Source organism: Carassius gibelio, chromosome B14, assembly GCF_023724105.1.
Source record: "Carassius gibelio isolate Cgi1373 ecotype wild population from Czech Republic chromosome B14, carGib1.2-hapl.c, whole genome shotgun sequence".
Classification (NCBI taxonomy): domain Eukaryota; kingdom Metazoa; phylum Chordata; class Actinopteri; order Cypriniformes; family Cyprinidae; genus Carassius; species Carassius gibelio.
Window position 1 is genome coordinate 20145506 of NC_068409.1, and position 23694 is coordinate 20169199.

The 23694-nt window shown below is 36.0% G+C and overlaps 1 protein-coding gene across 8 annotated transcripts in view; it reads left to right on the plus strand.

Moving 5' to 3' along the window:
* mid2 (midline 2) overlaps window positions 1–23694 on the plus strand; it is a 127755-nt gene that overhangs the window by 46201 nt on the left and 57860 nt on the right. The window lies entirely within an intron of this gene.

The following is a 23694-nucleotide window of genomic DNA, read 5'->3' on the forward strand; positions in this document are numbered from 1 at the left end:
GCTGTTATTGGATGTGTCTGGATGAACGGGTGTTCGGTGGTGCTGACTAACACTGTATCATCATTTGAGCAGTGGTGTTCTCCTGTAGACAAAGATAAATGGATGATTAGTATCTCTCATACTCTGAACAGTTGGGCATTTGAACATATCGCTACCATAGCGACAATACAAGCATCTATTTATTTATTTTATTTTTTTTTGGTATTTTGCTGAAGCAATTAATGTTTCATTTATGGACTTGACATTAAAAGTACTGAAAATAATACACTGGCTTTTAATTAATATTTTTATTTCATGTGCAGAAAGTTTTAAATTTTTATGTATTATTTAAATTTCTTTTTCTAACTATTTTTAAGAGCAGATATGTGGTTCTTAACTTGGGGTCCGGGGCCCACTAGGGGGCCTCAGTAAACTTTCAAGGGGCCACAAAAGGTAAAATATTTAAAAATAAATATTTCAATAAAAAAATTTACAATTTGCATCTGATTTCAGAGAAAGATTAGTTTAACATGCACTAGTTAGTTCTCAATAAATAAATAAAAAAATGTTGTGTAAAAAAAAGCGAATGTAAAACATTTTTTTTCTTTATATTTACACATTATGTTTCTTTTAAAAATAGGCTAAAAACTACCTGAGCAGAGTGAGAAGTGTGTTTAAAGAACATACAAGAATATAATTGTAATCAGCTGTTGTGCATAGTTTTCAATAAAAATAAATAAATATATAGTTCTATGGGGAATAAAAAGCTCACCTAAAGTAATGCTACCAAATGTTAGTGAGTAATGCTACTTAAAACGACACACTACAACTACTACAAATGACATTAGTAGTTGTAGTGTGTCGTTTTTAGTTAGCATTACTCACTAACGTTTGAAAACGTTGGAAACTCGTGTTACTTCTTTTTCGAATCGGGGCATAAATCAAAAGAGGTTTGGAACAGTTTTGATCTCAGGAATCCGGTTTAATTGTTTTCATACCTCAGCTGGTTTTGATTTGTAAGTGATTGTTTACACTTCGTTTTACAATATAAAGTCTGTTGTAAGTGTGGGGTTTTGTCGAGCTTTCATCAAAGGCTGTCAGAGTCCTTTAACAGAAAGCAGGTATTTGGGGGGTTTGTTTGTTCCGCTGGCATGCAGAACACGCTGTAGGCAGACCCTGAGTTGAAGGTCATTAAAATGTCATTTAGCAGCTGTCAGTTTTAAAAGATTATGTGGCAGATTGATCTGATATGTTGAAAGAGCACTACTGTTGGCTAACATAACTTACACGCTAAACCATTTAACATTTGTGAGTAGAATTCATAAAAGTGATCTTTAGTGGCATGTGCACCATGGCTGTCAGTCCCTTCATGTTCTTTCACACAGGCTTCGATTACTGCCAGCTAAAGTAGGGATGGTTAGCTCTTAAAAAACATGACTTTTATTCAGCTGCGACTCTCTGAGCAAAACAAACTGAGTGTACACTTGTTTTGAAGGCACCTCTTTTTTTACGCTCCTGTGGCTCATGACATGGCAGGTTCTCTCAGCTGAATTACACATGAATAAGAGCATAATTATATGATATGATGTGCTGGGTAACAGAAGGCTGAAATGGGCTGAACCGTGTTTCTTTTTTGCCCTCGCCATTGTTCATGCCCTAGAGACAAAAACAAAAGTATGATGGACTGTTGCATGGTCAGAGGGCAACCATGAAATGCCATTTTGTTATTTTATTCTATAATTGTAATTGCACTTACTGGAAAAAAAAAAAAAAAACTTAAATTGAATGCCTTTTTAGCTGTGAGCACTGTTGTGTTAATTTACCCATTTATTGTTGATGTGGTTAAATTGCAGCAGCTTGCAAGCCTAACAAAATTAATTTTTTTTTTATAAATCTTGAAGAATCATCATTGACCAAACAGATATTAAAGTCAACTTGATTAAAAATGCTGGTAAAATGCAGTGAGAATTTATTTGACAAGGAATAACAGCATTTAGGAATGTATGTCCACTAATATACTTATAACCAGCTATATTTATTTGCTATATACAGGTATTATTAAAAGTTTACTTGTTTTGAAAGATGTTTCCCTAAGGCTGCATTTATTTAATCATAAATAAAGTTTGAAATACTATTACATTTTTTTTTTAAGTTTTCTTTTTGAGTAGATTTAAAAATGTAATTCATTTATATTATTATATTATATAGCATCATCACTCCAGACTTCAGTGTCGCATGGTCCCTCAAAATCATTCTCAAAATCATCAAAATATGTTTTGCTGCATTAGAAACATTTATTTTTATCAATGTTGAAAAATAAAACCGTGATATACTTTTTTAGGGTTTCTTTGAATTTAAAGTAAAAAACCTAAAATATCTTAATGCATGTATGTACTGTCAACTTTAGATCAATTGAATGCATCCTTGCTGAATAAAGTAAATTTTTTAAAAAAAGATGTATATAAGTATTCTGACTATACATATCGCCCAGCCCTATCCATAACCATATAGTATGAGTAAATGACATGTGCATTGTAACTATGCACTATACACTTGTTACTATGCTTAAAATGCATTGCAATTCCTAATTCAGGGATGTGGCAGTTTTACTTCCCTTCGTTGAAAGCAGGCAGGTGTGGCTGTATTTTATAAGGTTGCATTGTTGTCAGCATTCCACAAGGAACTCTGTTAGAACCACAATAAACAGAAACAATATCTTTTTCACAACATTTAGAGCTCGCACCCTTCCTGTCGGAAATAGTTAGTGCTATTTTTAGTCTACTGTACATGCAACCTTTTTGTCCATAACTGTAGATATCTATGCTTCTTCAGCTCTCCCCCCATTATGATGATGAAATTATCTGTTGCATTCATTGTGGTCAGCTATAAAGCTATAAAGAGTGTGCTGCTATTCAGTCGCTGATGATTCTACACTGCAAAATAAATTATGTTTCACCTGCTTTGCTTGAAGGCTGAATTGAATGAGAGGAGATAAAAATGTGTTGCACAAAACTTGAGCAAGGCTTTTTTTTGGATTGTCTTCGCCGACTGCATGCAAAACCAAACATGCAAGCAGTGTCGTTTGATGATATATGAACTATATCATAGGAATTATCAGAGCAGAAGTAGCAAACACTACACTTACATCATATGGCCTCAAATTCAGCTCACATAGAGCTCTGTTGAGAGGAACATCTAGAGGGGCTGGCTGGGGACTGCGTCTGGATTGGACTGGCTCTGAGAGAAGCGTGAAGGGTACATTTTGCACAGTCCCTAGCAGACGCCACACTGATCGTGTCTGCTCACTGAGGGGACAGGTAAATCTCAGTGCCTTGTGCTGTAAGGTCGTTGTGTACCTAATGAAGGTGTTGAATATTGATCACACGCTCCCAGTCACATGTTTTATTCAGGGTGAGATGATTCTGTTTAAATCCTTGGTTATTTCTCAGTGTCACACTGTGTATTCATGAGACACAAAGGTATCAGGATGGTCCTGATGTTGACCCATGGTTTGTTTGTGTGATTCACAGTCAGCATTTAGACTTCATATATCATATATAATAAATGAGTATCAACACAACTATCTGCTGATTATTTGCATACATGTGGCAAACAAGCAGGTTTTAGACAGACTAGCTCTTGTTCTTTTATAAACAAGTCACATATTTTAGAAGTAGAGCAAAATAGGTGCCTTCTGGTGATATGTATTTGCTCTAAAATGACTTGAAAATGGTTGCTTTTATTGAGAAGCTTCAAAACTAATTTTGCACGATATAAAACAGAAAACAAATCCTGTTCAAATAAATCAAGTTTTTGACACTGTTTTGTTCTGAATGGACATATTGAAAATCATATTTAATGCAAAATTACACTTAGTTTTATACTGCTGTACGAAAGTTCAGGGTCAGTTTTTTTCTGAGCATAAGTTAAAAAGATTACTCAGCTTTGACACATAGCACATTTATAATCTTACAAAATATTTACATTTAAATTAAATGTTGTCCTTTTGAACTTTCTGTACATCAGAGAATCCTAATATTAAAAATTTATTACAGCTTCCACAAAAAATATTATTACCATCCACATTTTAGAATGATTTCTGAAGGATCATTTGACACGAAATACCAGAGCAATGGCTGCTGAAAAATCAGCCTGATTTTTAGCATAACTAAACTACTTCCTTTTCATGGTACCAATTGGAAACATTGTGAACTAAACCAAGTCTAAGATTGGATCTTCCCATAAAAACAGCCAGTGCGATGCTGTCGCTCTTCCTCTCCGCTGCACACCTCTGAGCTGCACCGGATGCTTTCACTTTGCCTCTGGTTTTGGGACTTCTCTGTACCGCCTCTTACTTTCAGCTTGTGTATGTCACACTCCTGAGTGTGTCCTGAAAAAATAATGAGGCTTAATTGGATTTTCTGCCCATGTTGATCTCCATCCTACTGTTCCCAGAGAGCTGTGAGACGCTGGAAGTGAGATGGGCGGTTGACTCTCACAGGACCGCTGACCCTGGGGGTGGCTGTTCATGTACAGGCTGTTCCACTGCAGCTTTACCACTTCCTCCTGCAAACTGCAGCTCAGCAGGAAATGGGCTCTGGTCTGTTCAGTGCCAGACAAGTCTCTGTAGAGACCCAAACCACTAACACATCCATTTCAAATCATGGGACTGTAAATCATTTGGGAAGCTTAAGACCATCTGAAAAGCTGTTATAATTAGTAGTGACAGACTGAATTTGTAGACAATTTTGGTGCTCATTTTAAGGAAAAACCCTGAACTGCATTTAAACTTGTCCTTTGAGACTAGTCGTCATGTTGTCGGATTATGTGAAATTTGATGCATCAGGATCATAAATTATTAGATCTTCGGTTGACCAGATGCTGTTCTCTGTCAAGGTTTCAGCAGGTCTTCAGGTCTCTGCACTTCCACAAATTTTGGCATTAAAAGGTCCTAAATTGGAGCAGAAAGTCTTAAATTCATAGTCATAGCATTAAATATTTCATGCATTGCAGAAGTTAAGCTTGCATATTTGTGTCTTGTTTCCCAGTATGCATATCTACTATAGCTAAATCAGCATATCTGTTGATATGCAAATTAACATGTATGAAGTTTTGTTTTCTGAGAAACTTAAGTCCATGCTTAAAATTTGAACAAATATCTTGCTTTCCATTTGAATTTGGCTTTTCAGATCCAACTGAAAGATATCTGTTCTTTGTTTAATCATATTTTTTTATTCATTTGTCAGAAAATTGTATGGTAAATTATTAGTTGCTTATTAGCATACATATTACTAGAATATTAGCCATGTATTAGTGCTAATTGAGAACATATTAATGCCTTATTCTACTTGACCTTATTCTACATCCCTAATCTTACCCAATACCTAAACTTAACAACTACCTTACTAACTATTAATAAGCAGCCAATTAAGAATTTGTTGAGAGAAATGTCATAGTTAATATTTAACAAGTGTTACCTATTCTATCTGGATTACTGGATTGGACTAAAATACTGTTGTCATTTACTCACAAGTTGTTCCAAATCTGTATGAGTTTCTTGCTTCTGTTGCAACATTCTTCAAAATGCATTCTTTTGTGTTTAACAAAAGAAAGAAACTCATACAGGTTTGGAACAATATGAGATTGAGTAAATGGTGGGTAAACTATCCCTTTAAAATGGCCTTAAAGGAGAAGTTCACATCCAGAACAAAAATTTACCGATTATGTACCACCTTGTCATCCACGATATTCATGTCTTCTTTTCTTCATTCATGTCTTCTTTTCTTCATTCATTAAGAAATTATGTTTTTCGAGGAAAACATTTCAGGATTTCTCTCCATATAATGGACTTCTATGGTCCCCCAACTTTTAACTTATAAAATGCAGTTTAAATGTAGCATCAAAGGACTCTAAAATATCCCAGCTGGATTTAAATACTTTTTAACCTCAAATGCTTGTGTAGCTCTGCATGAGCTCCGTTTATTTTTAATTTTTTATTTATTTTATTTTTTATTTTTTTTACTCCAAGACAGGGTAGGGCTAAAAACACCCATCTCATATTCTCACCCAACTTCAAAATCATCAAATGTAGATCAATCTAGAATGATTTTGAAGTTAAAAGGAGAAAATGAGATGGGAGTTTTTTGACCTACCCTAACTGTCATCAGCGGAGAAAATTGAATTCATGCAGAGGTATGATAAGACGAGCGTTTGATGTTAAAAAGTATATAAATTGTAATTTATTTTAGAAAAGAACTGATCGTTTCGTTAGATAAGACCCTTCTTCCTCGGGTGGGATCTTTTAGAGCCCTTTGAACCTGCATTTAAACTGCATTTTGTAAGTACAAACTCAGGGGCACCATAGAAGTCCATTATATGGAGAGAAAACCTGAAATGTTTTGCTCAGGAAACATCATTTATTTACGACTAAAGAAAGAAAGACATACCATCTTCTGGTCGACCATCTGTTTCCGTGGTGTGTGGTGAAACTATTGTTTGCATTACAATGCTTTTTTCTGTCAAATCTGTTTGGAATCTGGAATTATCTGGCCTTAATTTATCTGTAAACTTGAGAGAAAGTGTGGTCTAACCTCAGTTTAACCTCTAAAAACTTGGTTCATCGTCGTATATATTTCAAAGTTATTGATATAGCATGCATAATAACTTCTAGCAAAATATTCAAAATGAAGCAACAACCAAATTACAACTGCCATTTCTGTAATACTGCATCAGCAGATACTTTTTTCATATGTTTGGGGAGTGTCCTATATAGTGTCAAATTATAGAGTTAAGCCATTTTTAAAACCATCAAGTTTTTGTGTTTTGTTACTTATGGATGTTGGGATGTTGTTTTTTTGTATGTATAAGAAATTAATTAAAAAAAATTGATCATGAAAGAAAGAAAGACAACATCTTGGATAAGGGAGTGAGTACAATATCTGTACATTTTTGTTTGGGAAGTGAACTACTCCTTGAAATTTACCTTCATCAAACCTTCATAAACCCCGTCTATGTTGTTTGACACCCTGATATATAATGCATACACTGTACAGCTGTGAGCACATCAGAACGACCCGCATCTGCTCCGTCTCTGTGCTGGTGGAAGCAGAGGTGAGCATATGGGACTAATCGGCTGTGCTGCCGTGGAGGTGGAGCCAGGCATGAGGTCAGGAGCTTCCTGCGGCAGCTGAGGGAGGCTCCCGCTGTGGCTGTTAAAAGCCAGCTGCCGTACCCGTACATATGCGTGTGTCTGCCTGCATCCTGTGATCTCACCTGGCACGAGGGTCAGGCAGTGGCGTCATCCAGCCTCACCCCAGAACCTCGTCCTCCAGGGCCGGTAAAGCACAGACAGGGTGGAGCGTGGCTTAGGGTTATGATTATAGACACACAATGTGTGCATTTCAACTCTAGCAGACGCACAAGTGCACCTTTTATACTGTATAAATATAAGCATTGTCACAGATACTTACTTTGATCCTGTAAGAATATATGAGGTGTTTCCTACGCCGATAGTGAATCTACAGTGCAGCAAAGAGATATTTTTGCAGTGTGAGGAACTGAATGTGATAATAAAAAAATAGACCGCATATCTTTCTTTGAGTTGCACACAAAAACAAACTGATTCACAAACTAACGACTCTTTTGAGCTGGGAATATGTAATGAATCGTTCAAAAGACTAACAAAGTTATTTCTCATTTAAGTGTTTGCTGAATCTGTTATTTTTTTTTTTTTTTTTTTTTTTGAAATAATGCATTACATTTATAAAATGTAAAAACATTTACAATGTTATAAAAGATTTCTATTTCAAATAAATACTGTTTATATAAATGATCATAGAAACATTTTCAGTGAAAAAAATTGAGTAGCACAGCTTTTTTAATAAGAAATGTTTCTTGAGCTGCAAATCAGCATATTAAATTATTTCTGAAGGATTATTTGATACTGAAAAATGGTTGCTTTGCCATTACAGGAATACATTGAATTCTAAATATATTAAAATATAAAATAAGTTAATTGTAACAATATTTTACAATACAACTGTTTTGCTGTAGTTTTGATCAAATGATTGCAGACTTGCTTAGCATTAGAGACGTATTTTCTAAAAACGTTTAAATAATCTTTCCAATTTTGAAAAGGAAGAATATAAGACATGACTTTCACTGCCATTCGCAGTGCATTAATATCTGTAATGTGAAGTATTATTCAAATTTATTCAAATATTTAGAAAGAAAATAGAAAGTTAAAAAATTGTGAATAGTAATTATATAAAAAAACAAACAAAACCAAAAACAAATGATATATTCTGATGAATCATGACACATTTAGGAAACATTTATTAAGTAAATGCAGGGAATTTTAATGCCATGTTGACTTTGAATTAGTAATAACACCCAAATGTTGTACAGGCTGTGACGTGCACTCCAGAGACCTTACTAGCATCAGCAGTCAATATTTCAGCATGCACATCATCTGCTCTTGACTCATTTATGACCATATAAAACCACAAAAATAAATCCACGTGCACAACTCCTCCTCAACTCTTGCATGTTTACTCTGAATCTCAGCAGAAGGAGCTCTGCACATTTAAGCTGAGCTTGGATTTATAGTCCTTTGTTAGGAAAACAGGAAGAGGCTCGGAGAGCAGGTAGGAGGAAGAGAAGGGATGAAGAGCTAACTCGCTCACACTTACTCATTTCACCATCATGTGAACACAGAGAACGGAGACTCCTACGCTCTCCGTCGGCTCAGTAACAGCCCAACTTGAGGCAGAGCAGGATTATAGAGTATGACTGAAAAGCTCTCTTCAATTTATGCAATGCATAATCCATGAATTATGAATACAAACGAGCCATATGTTTGTGTTTCTAGCCATGGAATGCTATCTATAGCTTATTGTCAAAGCATATTTTTTCAAGCCGTCTGACTGATGGCTGATTATCTCATTCAGTATAGAAAAAAAAAACTGAAATTGAACAGTGGTGGAGACCGCATCACAACTAATACAGAAAGTTTGGTGTTAAATAAGCCATATTTTATACACTTTAATAGCATTTAGATATTTAAGTCTGATGATAATGTTATTTCTTATGTCAGAAACACCATAGTTGTTGAATTAAACATGATATATTTGCTGTTGTGCCATAAAATATTCTATATGTAAATGCTGTTTTGATGGGCCAAGCTTGGCATAGGTATTTAGAGTTATACTGAATAGATGTTGATATGAGCCTGATCTCATGACAAAACAGTTATTTAAAATGTTAATAATATTTTACACTTTTACAGTATTTACTGTAATTTTGATTATTCCTACCGACCCTTAACTTTTTTAACTAGTAGTGTGCTTTAAAACAAAAAAAAAAAGCAAAGAGCATTGTTTTCTTTGATTTGGCACTTTTAAGTGTTGAGTTACTTGGAGTGGGACTTCATGTAAATTTATAAAGTTGATATCCTTGAAAACCAATTGGTCTTACGCTGGCATTTGATCTCCATTGGATCGCCATTGTTTAGTCAGTGGTGCATCCACAGTGTTAAATGTGAGGCCTACAGGGTGTTGAACGAACATAAAATGGAATGGTTTAGACCGTTGTGCAACTGTACACTGCAAAGCCATAGTCTATGGCAGAAAATGTAAACAGTATGACTATGATGGGTGGGGGGGATAATGGCCTTCTCAACTCAACACATGGAAATGCATAAACGCAACAGCAAGACTTTGACATTTCAACAAAAAGAATCAGCAAAACAATCAAAGTCAGCCAAGGAAAACAATGCTTTCTCCCTGCCCCATCCCAGAGGAAATACCAAACATTACAGCAGCTTATAAATAGCATATCCTTCAGCCAAAAGCAGGAGGGGTTCTACATCTCTGGGGGTCTTTGGAAACACGCCAACATCTCTGACACGTCTGTCTTGCACTTCCCTTGCACTCTTTTCCTTGCTATCTGCCCACCTTCTGCATGAGTTAGCAACCTTGTAACACCTCACAAACAGCCGTTTAATTATTAATAAGCAGCAGCAGCACTTGTGCCGAGAGTGCGAGAGTTTTTATATGGGTGCTTCAATGGAGGAGTGTTTGAGGACACTGACCCGAGTGATCGCACGGGTTATCTGAGGTGCCCGATAGTTGGCTGATCACACAGCACCCACAAGGACAAACACTGTAGCATACAGCTGCTAGAGGTGCTAGTATACAAGATGCTAATAGATATAAGAAAAGGCAAAAGAACCAGAGCATTCTATACATGGGTGTGTTTTTTTTTTTTTTTTTTTTTTTTTTTTTTTTACTTGCATTACATGTTCTATAGATTGATTATAATTAAAAAATAAATTAATTTCTCCTTTTCTATTTTTAAGCTCCCATTAAAACTGTCTTGGAAACAGTTTTTTTTTCCATGCCTTCCATGCATTTATATTCATTATTATTGCTCTTGTATGCACACCAATGATGCATTTATTTGATATAAAACAACTTAAAAACCAACAGTATTTCTTTAAAACAAATCTTTTGTAACATTATTAATGTGTGTGTGTGTGTTTATATATATATATAGCTGTTTTTCCTATTAAAATGAGAACAAATAATTTAAATAAAAAAAATAATTAACCATTTTAGTTTTTCAAATGAAAATATTCTATATTGTGTACTTTATAGAGCATGTGTGTAAAGGACAAAGAAAAAGTTTAATATCAGCGGAATATTTTAAATATGCAACATTTCAAATCAAGCTGCAATTTGTATCCGGGATTCCCTCTGCATCATGGAAATCATACAGCCTTAACTTATAACTAGTTATAAATTCAACATATCTTTACATGGTATGTTGCATTTTACTGGCTTTAACTGTACGTGCATGTAAGCAGCCAAAATGCAAAAGCAGCCGAGCAGAAAAAAGTTGCAAATGTGTCGGTGTGATTATTATTATTATTTTAATTCATCTTTGTTTAAACTGTAGATATGCAAATGTTTACAGTATGATAACCGTACACTTTTAAAGTGAAGTGAAGTGAAGTGAAGTGAAGTGACATTCAGCCAAGTATGGTGACCCATACTCAGAATTTGTGCTCACACACAGAGCAGTGAACACACACACACACTGTGAGCACACACCCGAAGCAGTGGGCAGCCATTTATGCTGCGGCGCCCGGGGAGCAGTTGGGGGTTCAGTGCCTTGCTCAAGGGCACCTAAGTCGTGGTATTGAAGGTGGAGAGAGAACTGTACATGCACTCCCCCCACCCACAATTCCTGCCGGCCCGAGACTAGAACCCACAACCCTTCGATTGGGAGTCCAACCCTCTAACCATTAGGCCACAACTTCCCCTTTAAACTGTGATACACCATCATACCGCTAAAGTCACAAGTCCCTTTAGTTGAAGAAACTTCCACGTATTGATTCACGCTACTAATTTTCTGATTTCCTCATTCCCAAGAGGAGTTTCCGGAGTATTGTGAGTTCATGTGCAGCGTCATGTGCCTCTGTGGTTTAATAATGAGATGGAGGGAGACACCCATCCCAAATCTTTCCTCAGTTATATTTCTTGTATTAAACACTGCACTTTGCTTGTCTTTCTTGGCTATGATCCAGGGTTTAAAAGATGGATTCTCTTGATCACTTCAGCTGTACTCTGAGCAAAAGCCTCAGTGGATTCTCCATTTTAGACTCTGGGAAAGAGTACATATGAAATTTACATTTTCAGTAGAATTGTTTATATTGGGAACTTCACCAGCTGGGGTTCATTGACTCGATTTTTTTTAAAAGTAGCCCTCTCTATTATAAGTTTCTGAATGAGAAAGGCCAGCATGCAATATTATAAATCATTTTACTTTAGGGCCTTGAGGAAATGCTAGGTGGGTTTGAAAGGTTACATAAGCATTCAGCCCGCAAATTCATAGAAAACAGAGAAAGGCCATCAGCTAATAAGTCAATTTGATTGGTCATGCAATACTGAGTCAAAAACTGCACTTTCACATAGAATACATTTTTCATCCTGCTAATAAAATCTGTATGGATTGCTAAAAATACATTAATGAAGAGCACATTGGGTGTCTTGTATAAAAAAAAAATACAATAATAAAAGACAAAACACTAAAAAAACTAAAACATGATAGTAGCAACCATTATTAGCTCTAGATATGGTGAAATATGCAAGCACCTGTTTTGAATATCATAAGTATTTGGATAGGATCAGAGATAGCTATGATACTGTAGCAGATTCTGCTGTTCATTATTGTCAGATGGGAATGCAGATTAGTACATTTGAGACTCAACGCAGCAACCCATCAGATTGCCATTTATGTGCGGCACAGGCTGCATTTCGTTCAGGCTATGGGAAATTAGCATATTTATAGGAATTTTAGAGGAAAGGTACGGCATTAGTTTGGTCATCAGTTCTTCGCACATTTTGTGTCACACGTTCTGCGCCCCATGTCAGCAAACAAGAAATGAAAGGAGACTGAAAATGAATTTTTGCGAGTGCAAGTGTGTTTGCGGTGCGGCATCACAAAAGGATTTGACGCAGCTTTTGCATGTTTACACTCCCATTGATCAAATTCTTAATGCATGTCAGCGGGGACCTTCACCGCAATGCCGAACCAGACCTACTAATGTTTGGAGATTCAATGCATCTTGTTCTCCAAAATCCGTGAAATAGAGGAAGTATTAAAGAATTTGACAGAAAATTTCAGGCTAGAAACTTCAGAGAAATTCACTGTTATCTTTAATGTTTGTGAATCGATTCCTTGACATTTAAAATTGAGGAATCAAAGAATCTTTGTGCTCTGATGCTGAACCTTAGCTTAAAACCTTCTGACACTCTTCTTTTAGCTCCAATGGGACAGTTTGTTCTCGTACCTATGTTCTTCTGTGGCTTCCTGTGAGGATTCGATTCACCACTAGACACAGCGGCACAAGCACTCCTTCAAGTTCTCACCTCTGTCTCCTCCCTGAAGGTACTGGAGGTGAAGACATGGGGTCAATAGTCCGTCTGTCAGGAACACTAGGGCAATACATGTAACCAACTCTCAACAGCTCTTTTTATTTAGCCTGTTTCTCTATAATCTGGGTTTAATGTTTCATGAGGTTTTGTGCTGCATTTTTATCCCATTTTGTTCTCACCAGAGCAAATGCACATCAATAATGGACGTGCTTTGGAGTAGCAGAGAGAAAAAACAAGCATGAAGGTGTTCTGTTAGTGTTAGACACCTCTCCAGCTAACAGCATTAGGAAAATTACAAGTCTATCTAGAGTGTTAACGCTGCTGTGATTGGTCTATTTGGTGTCAGTTCCATCCACAGGTGATAAATAATTAATTTTACAAACAGAAACTGTTGTTTTAGTGAAACTGAGGTTTTGACCTCAATTCTGGGCTGAAGATTGTTCAGGGAAATAAGTCAGTCATAAGCTCCTATGGAGAAAAAAAAAAGTCAAATTTATCATGTCACATTGATGCTTGCTGTAATTTAAACTCTTAAACTCACTAATTAGAACAAACTACTCTCGGACTATAGAGTGAATCCATTTTAATGATTATTATATTTTATATATTGGATATTTATTTTTGCATACTACCAATTATATTTTATATATTGGATATTTATTTTTGCATACTACCAATCAAATGACAAAAGGATTTTTAAAGGATTCTTTGATTAAGTTTAACAAAACATCATTTACTTGAATTTTTAAAGATTTTTTTGTAAAACTGTATGAAAAAAAAAAAAAAAAAAAAAATATATATATATATATATATATATATATATATATATATATAATTTTTTACAATGTAAAAGATCAAATAAATGCTTTCCTAAATAAAACAATGTATATATTATTATATATTTACTTAATTTTTGTTATTTATTTTAGGTGTTGAGATGCTGAATTTGTTAAAATTGAAGTATGTAATAGCTGTGCCACTAGCAGCGCTAAACAGAAATACTAAAAAAATAAAAATAAATGAAATACAATTCCAAAAAGAGTTTCTAAACACTTAAACTGCCAATTCAGTTCTGTCCCATCCACAATTGTGTGCCAGAAATCAACATTTCACATTATTTTCAAAAGCACCACAGAATCATAGTGTTTCAGGAAGACAGCCTACAAATGGCTTTTCTTGGAAAAAAAAATTACACACTTTATTTTTTACAATTCTATTTGTGACTGCAGAATGTTGTGAAACAGACACATTTCCAGTGGCGTTTTCCCCTCCCTCTCACATGGAGATCCTGCCACTTCCCTATCTGGGACAAAGGAAGCCTCTTCCATCATTTCACAAGCTTGTTATTCTCAAGTGCTAGGGCACCAGATGTGCTCTGACCTGGATCTGCGATCTTCGATCATGAAGGTTACTCATCCGTGTTTTTGCAGATGCCAGAGCGTTGAATCTCTAGTCAGTGGTCATTGCTCTGATTCCCACAAAACTAAGCCACCACGACACTGTTTACATTCTATGAATAGATTCACATGTTTGATTAAGCCAGTCCAGTGTCAGAGCGGATGTGGAGAACATGAACAGAGGCCAGTGAAGCAGAAGCTGAACTCTTAGTGTGGAAAACTGACATTTGATGTGCAACATGATCTGCCGAAAATACAACAAAGCACACCTCTGGGGATTGTTACATGGGATGGAAAGAGTGACTGGAATCGTAACGAATTTAACGACTTTGGTTCTGATTCCTCTTAACGATTTTCAATTTTGAACAGTTCTTGCTAAAGGTTTCTTTATTCATAGATTTTGAAGGATTTGGAAGGTTTTTTAAGGTTTTTTAAGCGGGCATAAATGCAATTAAATAATTGCCCTTAATTATAATAGACATCAATACATGTTTGTTTGTTTAATGGTATACTGACAAAATAAAAAATGATAAAATTTTTAGATACATGTTATCATATAAACAGTCAGATACATGTTATCATATAATCATATAAACTACACTGACTTGAGTCTCGTTTGCAAGCTGTACGCTATATTTGATAGTTATTTCATAGTTATTTTAAAGTGTAATGGTAGTCTTGATGAATAAAAAATACTTATTTCAAAACTATAAAAAAAATCTACTCTGACCAAAAAACGTATAAATGGTTGTTTATGGCCCTTTTAGAAGTGGAGAAAACGCATGATGTGAATGGCCATCTATGACCTCGGTGACCAGACAGCTATTGTGTATCCTTATAAAAACACATCTACTGCAATTATCCCAAGTTTGCCCTCTACTTCAATCTTTGACATTAAAAATAAATAAAGTAGCACTTATGGTTTGAGAGACTGACCACTTACTTTTGGGATCTAGGCAGCCTTGTGTCGACTCTCCCTGTGTGGCTCCATGGTTTGGTTGTGTTGAAGCCAGGCTATCCACTCACAGCTGAAATCTCACTGCGGTGCAGCTAAAAACAGGCCTTACACATACCCTCATTACACTGTCCCACGGGAGATGAAATAAACCGCCTGTTTAAGCAATACTTCAACATGTTAAAGGCATATTCACCCTTTGGGCCTTGTTCTAGCGCCGCTGTGTACTTCAGAACGCTTATTTAATTAGTGACATGTCTCAGTTCCACATGAAGTTGTCGGTGGGGTAATCCTGTAATTTGTAATTAACATACATAACCTTTTGTTCTCGTTTGATATTTGAGGAATGCTCACTGCATACTAATTCCTGCGGCTCGTTGCTGTCTCACTCGCGTCTTTTGTTAATGCTAATCACTGCAGAAAATCAGCATGTCACTTATTGCGTGGACAGCTTTACTGTGCCGAAGACACATGTTCAGTGCCTGCGCTTGTACAATGGCTCACCTGTTCAGCTCAAAGTGTTAGCTGTGGGTGAGCAGATTATTACTCAGTGTGGGTTCTTCATAACGTGTGTCATATTTTTACAGTGGCAAGATTTAGCAGTTGAAGGTGGATAGGAGAATGGTGAATGTTCGCGGTGGTGAAGAGTCGTGGATTCTGTGCCAGACACTTCATTTAAAACACACCTGCATGCTCTTATTCACTCCAGCACTCTCCTGGGATTGAGCTTTTCATAAACGTATCCCAGCTACTGTACGTAGTAATGCAGTGAGGGGAAAACTCTGCATTGACAGATCTTCGAGAGTTTGTGCGACGCTGCCTGATTTAGGATTATTTCCGTATGGAGTTTAAACGTGAGCTGATCACTTACGGATCTTTTTTATTTATTTTTTTGTAATAATTTTTAAGATACACCATGTACATATATTCTTGAAGATTTCGCAGAATCACAAAAGCAGACATCTGCTCGACAAGCCTCAATATTTAGATCTTCATGTCTGAAGCATAAACATTCATTTGAGTTCAAACAACAGTATTTCAATGCCATGTGAGAATTTTATTTATTTTCTGCAAAGAGCTTTATGTACTGGTGCTTTACAGATCTCATAAATCAATGTAACAATACACTGATCTCAAGAACCTATGGAGTAATATCTAAAAGTTTTCATCTCCAGATGACTGTAAATCAACTCAAGAACTCTATCCAGCACAAAATGGTTCTTTCTAAGAATCCTCCGGGGCGGAATTTGCCACCCTTGGGAATCCTGTCTTTCTTAAACACCCCTCCTGCTCACATCAGCTGCCGCTCGGCTTGTCGGGAGGTCATCTGTAACAAATTCAGAGGTGATAAACTGCGAATGGCTTCCCTGGCACCTGTCCTAACAGCAGAGCTCTGGGAATCCCCAAAGTCCAGTGGCTCATTTTTAATCGATGTGTCTTCATCCGTCCGTGAGGTTTGGGGCTGCGGTAGTGCTCCAGTGGTGCTGTGTCCGGTCTAGACTTCCTCTCTGCCTGTGATTCCAGCTGCCTGGCTACAAAAGTGGCAGAGGAGGCAGTGGGGAACCGATAACCAGCTGCAGGTTGACAGGAGATAAATGGCTCCATTAGAGTGTCTAGGCCGCAGGGCGGAGTCTGACCCACTGGCCCACCCAGCGCCATAGTAATCCACTTACAAACATCAAACAACATACTTCCTTATTCTGGACAGGCTAGCACAGTCAGTTATCGTGTGTCCTGACTGGAATGGCCTATATATAATGCCATCTAGATGGTAGGTCTTTGTTATGACAGGTTTATGAAGGATTAGAGTGTCCTACTAGTTTTACTTTGTATCGAAATCCAAAATTTTAGCAAATTTTGAGGAAATGTTTACTTTCAGGCTAAATTGGAATGGCATCTTTATTGACCACTGAGCTATCTAGTTATAAGCCACTTTAAAATCCGTGTCGGTCAGACACTTGGTGAAATATTGCTGGTATGGAAAAGTGTTTAAAGGGATGTAATGTGATAGGTTGGATTTCCTACTTACCATGAATTTCTGGCACAGATCTATGTGTCTGTCTGTCCATCCATCCATACATTTTTTTTGTTAAATCTGAAATGATTTACGATTCATGTATTGTTCACATTACCAGTCATTATTATATGGCATGGATGGACAGACAGATTTTAGTATAAACTAATGTGAATTAAACTAAATGTTTCCATAAATGTATGTATTTCTATAAATGTATGGATTACGAATAGTATTGTAGTAGTAGATTAGTCCAGCTAAAAATAACAGAGAAAGTTTCATTTTCAGTGACCCTATATGTGTGTTGTAAGTGATCATTGTCTCATTATCAGAGTATGCATATAATTCAAGGAAGAGCAGTCCCTAGAGCCTTTTTAAAAGTGAACTGTCTCTATTGTTTAGTCAAGGCTAATTGTCATTGTTCCAGAAATGCCATACCTCTCAGTGACGCACAAGGGTTGCTTTTTATTTTTCCTTCTGTCCTAACAGGCACAGAAAATAGAATCCCAGGAGGCCAGAGATAGGACTATTAAATGCAACTGCCATCTTTTAAACTAGCCTTGCTTAGCAAGAGTGGGCTGTTGTAAGATTTTTTTAAGAGAGATGTATTATATTTGGATGTTATTAGCAAATATATCAGCATCCAGGCAGCTAGTTTTGTGTTTAGGCGAACAAGTTAGTCACCTGATGTACACTTGTGTCTGCAATTGAACACTAAGCGACTTTGTTAAATCATTACCATATGAGTCATCCCTTATAGAGACTGCTTTTTGTCTCTTTCTGATTCCGAATCTACATCAAAGGGGATAATAATGCCTTAATCAAGCCAAGAACAGATCAAATAAGCCAGACTCTGCTCTGAGAATGTGTGCATCCTTGTTTGTGCTTGAGAGGGGCTGTTCGTGAGCAAAGGCAGACTCTGATCAGCCTTCATATGGAGCACTTCATCATAATCAGATTATATGGGGTGTCTTTCTTTGAAAGAAGTAAACCGTTTGCTTCACCACTTCTCCAGTCTATCACATCCTTCTTCTGTCTGTCACACTTAAAGTAGACATTTAATGTGCTAAACTTTCTGGCTTACTCTCCTGACTCTCTCTGTATGTTTTAAAATGTCTTAAAATCTCCATTCAAAACATCAGACCAGCTGTAGAGGATGCCGAGTCCATTGCTGACCTCATCACGACCTTCACTGAGCCCCACCATTTCTACTAGGGGCGTTTAGTTGATATAAGCTGCGAATGCTCAGCATACCCAAGCCATTTGAGAGAATGAGTTCAGGGACTCATTTAATTGGTTCAACATAAAGCATTCATTTAAAAATGTCACATACATTTTATTTATTTGCCAACTGATGGTAATTTTCTGCAAATCTGTGCTAATTACAGAGGGTTTGCATAGCATAGCAATGGATGCATAGCAACAGCTTTGGTGCCTGTGCTCTGTTGCTAACAATCGTCATTATAGTTGCATGTTTTCATTGGTTTGTTGGTCTGTTGGTTATTTCATGAGCAAGAAATGCTGTCTGCGAATTGCTTGCCCAAGCTGAAAACTGTCTCTATTACCGAAATCACATTTTGAAAGAATATTTATTAGCATGGACAAAGTATGTTTAAGGTACACATTAACTAATCAAAGTTAACATTTTTTAAGATTTATTGTTCTCAAACCTTGTGTGTGTGTGTGTATAAGCATCTGAATGTCTCTTGAGAAGGCAATGCTACCTAATGGTTATTCCAACCAACAGCCACACTTTCAAATCAACACCTGCCAAGATTTCTTATTGTCATCTTAAATAAGATCGCATACCTGGTTAAAGTCACCACTTACCACTGGATTCTACTTTAGCACAATTGCCTGACTGCCAGGCAAGCTTTTGCTTATTTTTAATACGATATGTCCCTTGTGTTTGGATGGTTGTAAATGGAACTAGGAGTGTTTTAAAGTGAAACAATTCAAACTTTTCCAAGATGGTTAGTTATAGAATAGTTCTGTTCATTCACTCTGTTTTTAGATATAGCCCAATTGCTATGAAATTGGGTTTTTTATTTGACTGAGTTTGAGAATTTGCCTCAATTCTGTTTTCACAGTCTCCACAATTTTCTTTTGTCTTTTTTGGCAGTTAAAAATGCTTTGCAATTCACAGCTGGTCCCCATCAGAATAGCATTGATGCAGTTTACCTGTTTAATAGCAAAATCGCACCATTCACATACATCTCCAATTCATTTTAGAGGAGTGTTTTTTAAAGAACATTGCTTCTAACTGGCCAATGAAGACCAAGCAATGATTAAAATTAAAAAAATGTAATAATTAATTATAAAGTAGTGTATTGTGCACTTTTTTTCATTTAAAAGTACTGCTATATGAACACAAGTTCAATAACATTTCATTTGCAAACACATTAAACAAATAAGGTGCTTTTTATAGCAGTATTCCTTTTACATAGTAGCACTGAACATATTTATTGTAAATCTCAACTTATAACATTAATGTCATCAAATTAAATATAAAACCAAAGCTATTTGCCACTGCCAGGGCATTAACATTTTTATAGGAAATAATTAATAGTCATAGAAACACAAGTTATGTTCAGAATCCAGAGCCTTATAACAGGCGCCTTCCGAGTAGAGACCTGCGCTATTGCAGGACAACAATTGATGGACAAGTGCGGGAGCAGGCCATTAGAGACTCGTGTGTGTGTGATAAGGGTGTATCACACTAGGCAATCTTAACCATGCCTGAGCGTGTCTGACCCCCAAAGCCCGGTTCGTTTGACCCATGTTATCGCTCCGTGCCGAGGTTCGTTCAGCCGACCCTGGCGTTGTTGGAAGAGGTGGGCCAGAGCACGGTACGCATGTAGTGTCAGAGCAATGCATGCAGCATGATTGCGTACACATTTCTGACTGGCAAAAGTGATAGATCTGTAAAGCAATGTATTTTAATTGTATTGTAATGTAGTGCTGTGAGTGTTACCGCGTCCCAAATGACCGAAAAAATAATAAACCACAAAGTAAACAAAATGACGCTGTGCTGAGCGAGAGTGCTTTTTTGCTGCCTTAAAGTGCTATCAGACACTTCCTTTTTCCTACTTATGAAGTCATGAGTGCTGCTGCATTCTTAGACCCACCCCAAATATTCTCATTGGTTGAGACACGTGATGACACCCATCCCAAGTCAGTGCTGATCAATAATATATACAATAATATAGCCCTAATATATACCTTAATGGTTCATTAGTGACTGTGCGTTATACGCATGAGTAATACGCATGTATATCTTTGAATATTCATTGATATTATTGTGAGTGACGGCAAGTTGTCTGATCCAAAATGGGGGATGCATCAATGTATCTGGAACGGTCGAATATAGCAACTATACATGTAATGTTGTACCTACAGTATACACTGTGTTGTCTTCTTTTTTATTTCATGAAGGATGGCAACCAACATTAAGGCACCATACTGCCACCTACTGTGTTGGAGTGTCAAGCAGATTATTTATAGTATTATCACACAGAATTAACATGATATCAGTATTATTATTTTTTAAATATTCATTTTTATTGTCAGTATCGGCATATTGTGATAACTTTATCACATACTTTCAAGGATTATTATTCACACAGAATCCCCCTGCTGTCCATCAAGGTGACTATTACACAAGGACACAAGCTTTTATTACCATTTATCTGCGTGTTATTTAATTTTTCCAATAATGCCTTCATCCAGTTTCCACCTGGTCCACTGCTGCTTTAATCACATGCTCTTCTTGGCTTGCCGTCATAAGTGCCTGTCGAGTTAAAGGTTTAATACAAGATCTCAGGATGTCTGCTGAGTTGAAGAGCTTTTGGCTCCTCACAGGAGCTGTCAGATAATTTTAAGCAGCAGTCAGGGGTTTCAGGTTGCTTGTCAGAAATGGCAGTAACTTGCTGCTTCAGTAGAGCAGTGTGTCTTGAAGATTCTGACATGCTCAATAGCTATTTAAGAGGATGGAGCTGAAACCTAATGTGGGAATGATAGGACAGAGATGGACGGTGTCGCTGTTAGATCAGAAGGTGCAGGGAAATGTGACAGGCAATGTGATCATAGCCTTTTACGTGTGCTTGGAGTTCTGCATTGATTTGTATGTAACATCAGAGATGGAAATCGTTAAAAGCCACAGAGCAGTCTAGCACAATCGATATGAAGTCACATGGATGCACACAGGACCAAGAAGGAGAAATAGAGAATAAAGTGAGAAAACAAAAATGTAAGCATAATAATTATTATTTTTATTATTAACATTTTATTTGTATTTATTTTTATAATAATAATTATATTATTATACATTTTATAAAATGTTTATTTATTTATTTTGTTCTTTAATTTATGTATTTATTATTTGTTTTAATAATAATAATAACAGTTTTTTTGTCTTATTAATATTTATTTTTTATTTTTTATTTAATAATGACAATAAGGTCAAGGTCAAGTTTATTTATAAAGCCCTTTAAAACAGCCTCGTACAATACAGTTATAATATTAAACACTCATAATAAAATATGAAAAGAAACCAAAACAAAAGTAATAAAATTAAGACAGGAAACATCATGCAATTTAAAACAATATTTAAGACAAAACAAAATAATATTAATTTAATAATTAATATAAAAGTATGTTTTAAGAGAAGATTTAAATGTAAAAAGAGTAGGGGAAAGTATTATTGACAAAGGTAGGGAATTCCAGAGCTTAGGACCAAGAACGGAGAATGCTCTGTCACCTTTGGATTTAAGTCGAGATTTTGGAAGATTTTAATATCATCTGGGTGGTTGATCTGAGCGTTCTCACTGAAGAATACGAGTGGAGAAGGTCTGAAATATATGAAGAGGCAAGACCATGAAGTGATTTAAATACAAATATTAAAACCTTAAAATCAACGCTGAATCGAACAGGTAGCCAATGATGAAAACACAGGTATAATATGTTCTGTCTTTTTTGTCCCAGTTAAAAAACTAGCCGCAGCATTCTCTACCACTTGTAATCACGTGAGCGAGGACTGATTTTTTCCAGCATATAGAGCGTTACAGTAGTTCAGCCTGATTGAAATAAACGCATGAATAACGGATTTCCAAGTCCCCGCTTGTGAAGTCCCCAAAGCTGCAGAAAACTGGCTCTAACTACAGTTGATTTGTTTATCAAATTTTAACTCAGGATCACGAATGTTATCTTGAAGGGGGCCAAGGGTAGAACTAATATTATTTAAAAGGTGTGAAGGGCCAAACAACATAACATCAGTCTTCTTTTGATTTAATTGAAGGAAATTATTGTCCATTTAAGCTTTAATGTCCTCTAAACAAACTAGAAGAGAGGAAACTGAATCAGTACTTGATTTTAATGGAAAATAGAGCTGAGTGTCATCGGCATAAATGTGATATGAAACTCTATGGGACTCAAAAATGAAATGAATAGTGAGTAAGTATAAGGAAAATTAGATTGGAACCAGAATTGAGCCCTGTGGCACCTCACAAGTGACGGGAACTGAACTTGATGAAAATTCTCCAATTTCCACCAAAAGATTCCTGTTTGTGAGATATGATGCAAACCAATCTAGTTCACCATCACGAATGACAACTTCAAGGTCCAATCTCTTTAACTAGATACGATGATCCACAGTATCAAAAGCCGCACTTAAGTCCAACAATAGAAAAATAGTAGTTACCAGAGTCTGCAGATAGTGAGCGGTCATTTACTACCCTCAAAAGTGCAGATTCAGTACTACAGTATGTTTAGCTCTGAAGCCAGACTGAAAAGGATCCAGAATGTTTTTAGAGATTAAATGTAATTTTCAAAATGGGCCTATAGTTATTAAAATCAGAAGGATCAAGATTTTTATTTTTTTTAATCAAAGGATGGACCACAGCCTGTTCAAGGCAAATGGTACAGTGTCTGTTTGTAAAGCGCTATTGATAATTGAAAGTAGACTTGGCAACACAGAGGACAGCACATCCTTTAGTAACTTTGTGGGAATGGCATAAAAAGAGCAAGTGGTTGGATTCATGAACTCAGCTCAGAGTGTGAAATATTCTGGAATTTAGGAAAATAATAATAATAATAAATTACTATTATTAATAAAAATGTTTTTATTTGTTAATTTATTTAATACTAGATTTTGTTTTGTTCTTTTATTTGTATGTATTTATTGTTTCATTAATAATAATAATAATAATAATGGTAATTTTTCGATAGAATAGTAATAAATAATAATAAAATACTATTGTATGTCTCACATTAACCTGTTCCAGGAAATGTTGTTTTAAGTCCCCCACTTTAATGTGATTTAATTGCTATTTTAGTTATAGATTTATTTATTTATTTTTTAAGTTGGTGTGTAGTGTACACATACATGTCTGTTTATACTAGAAGCATCAAAGC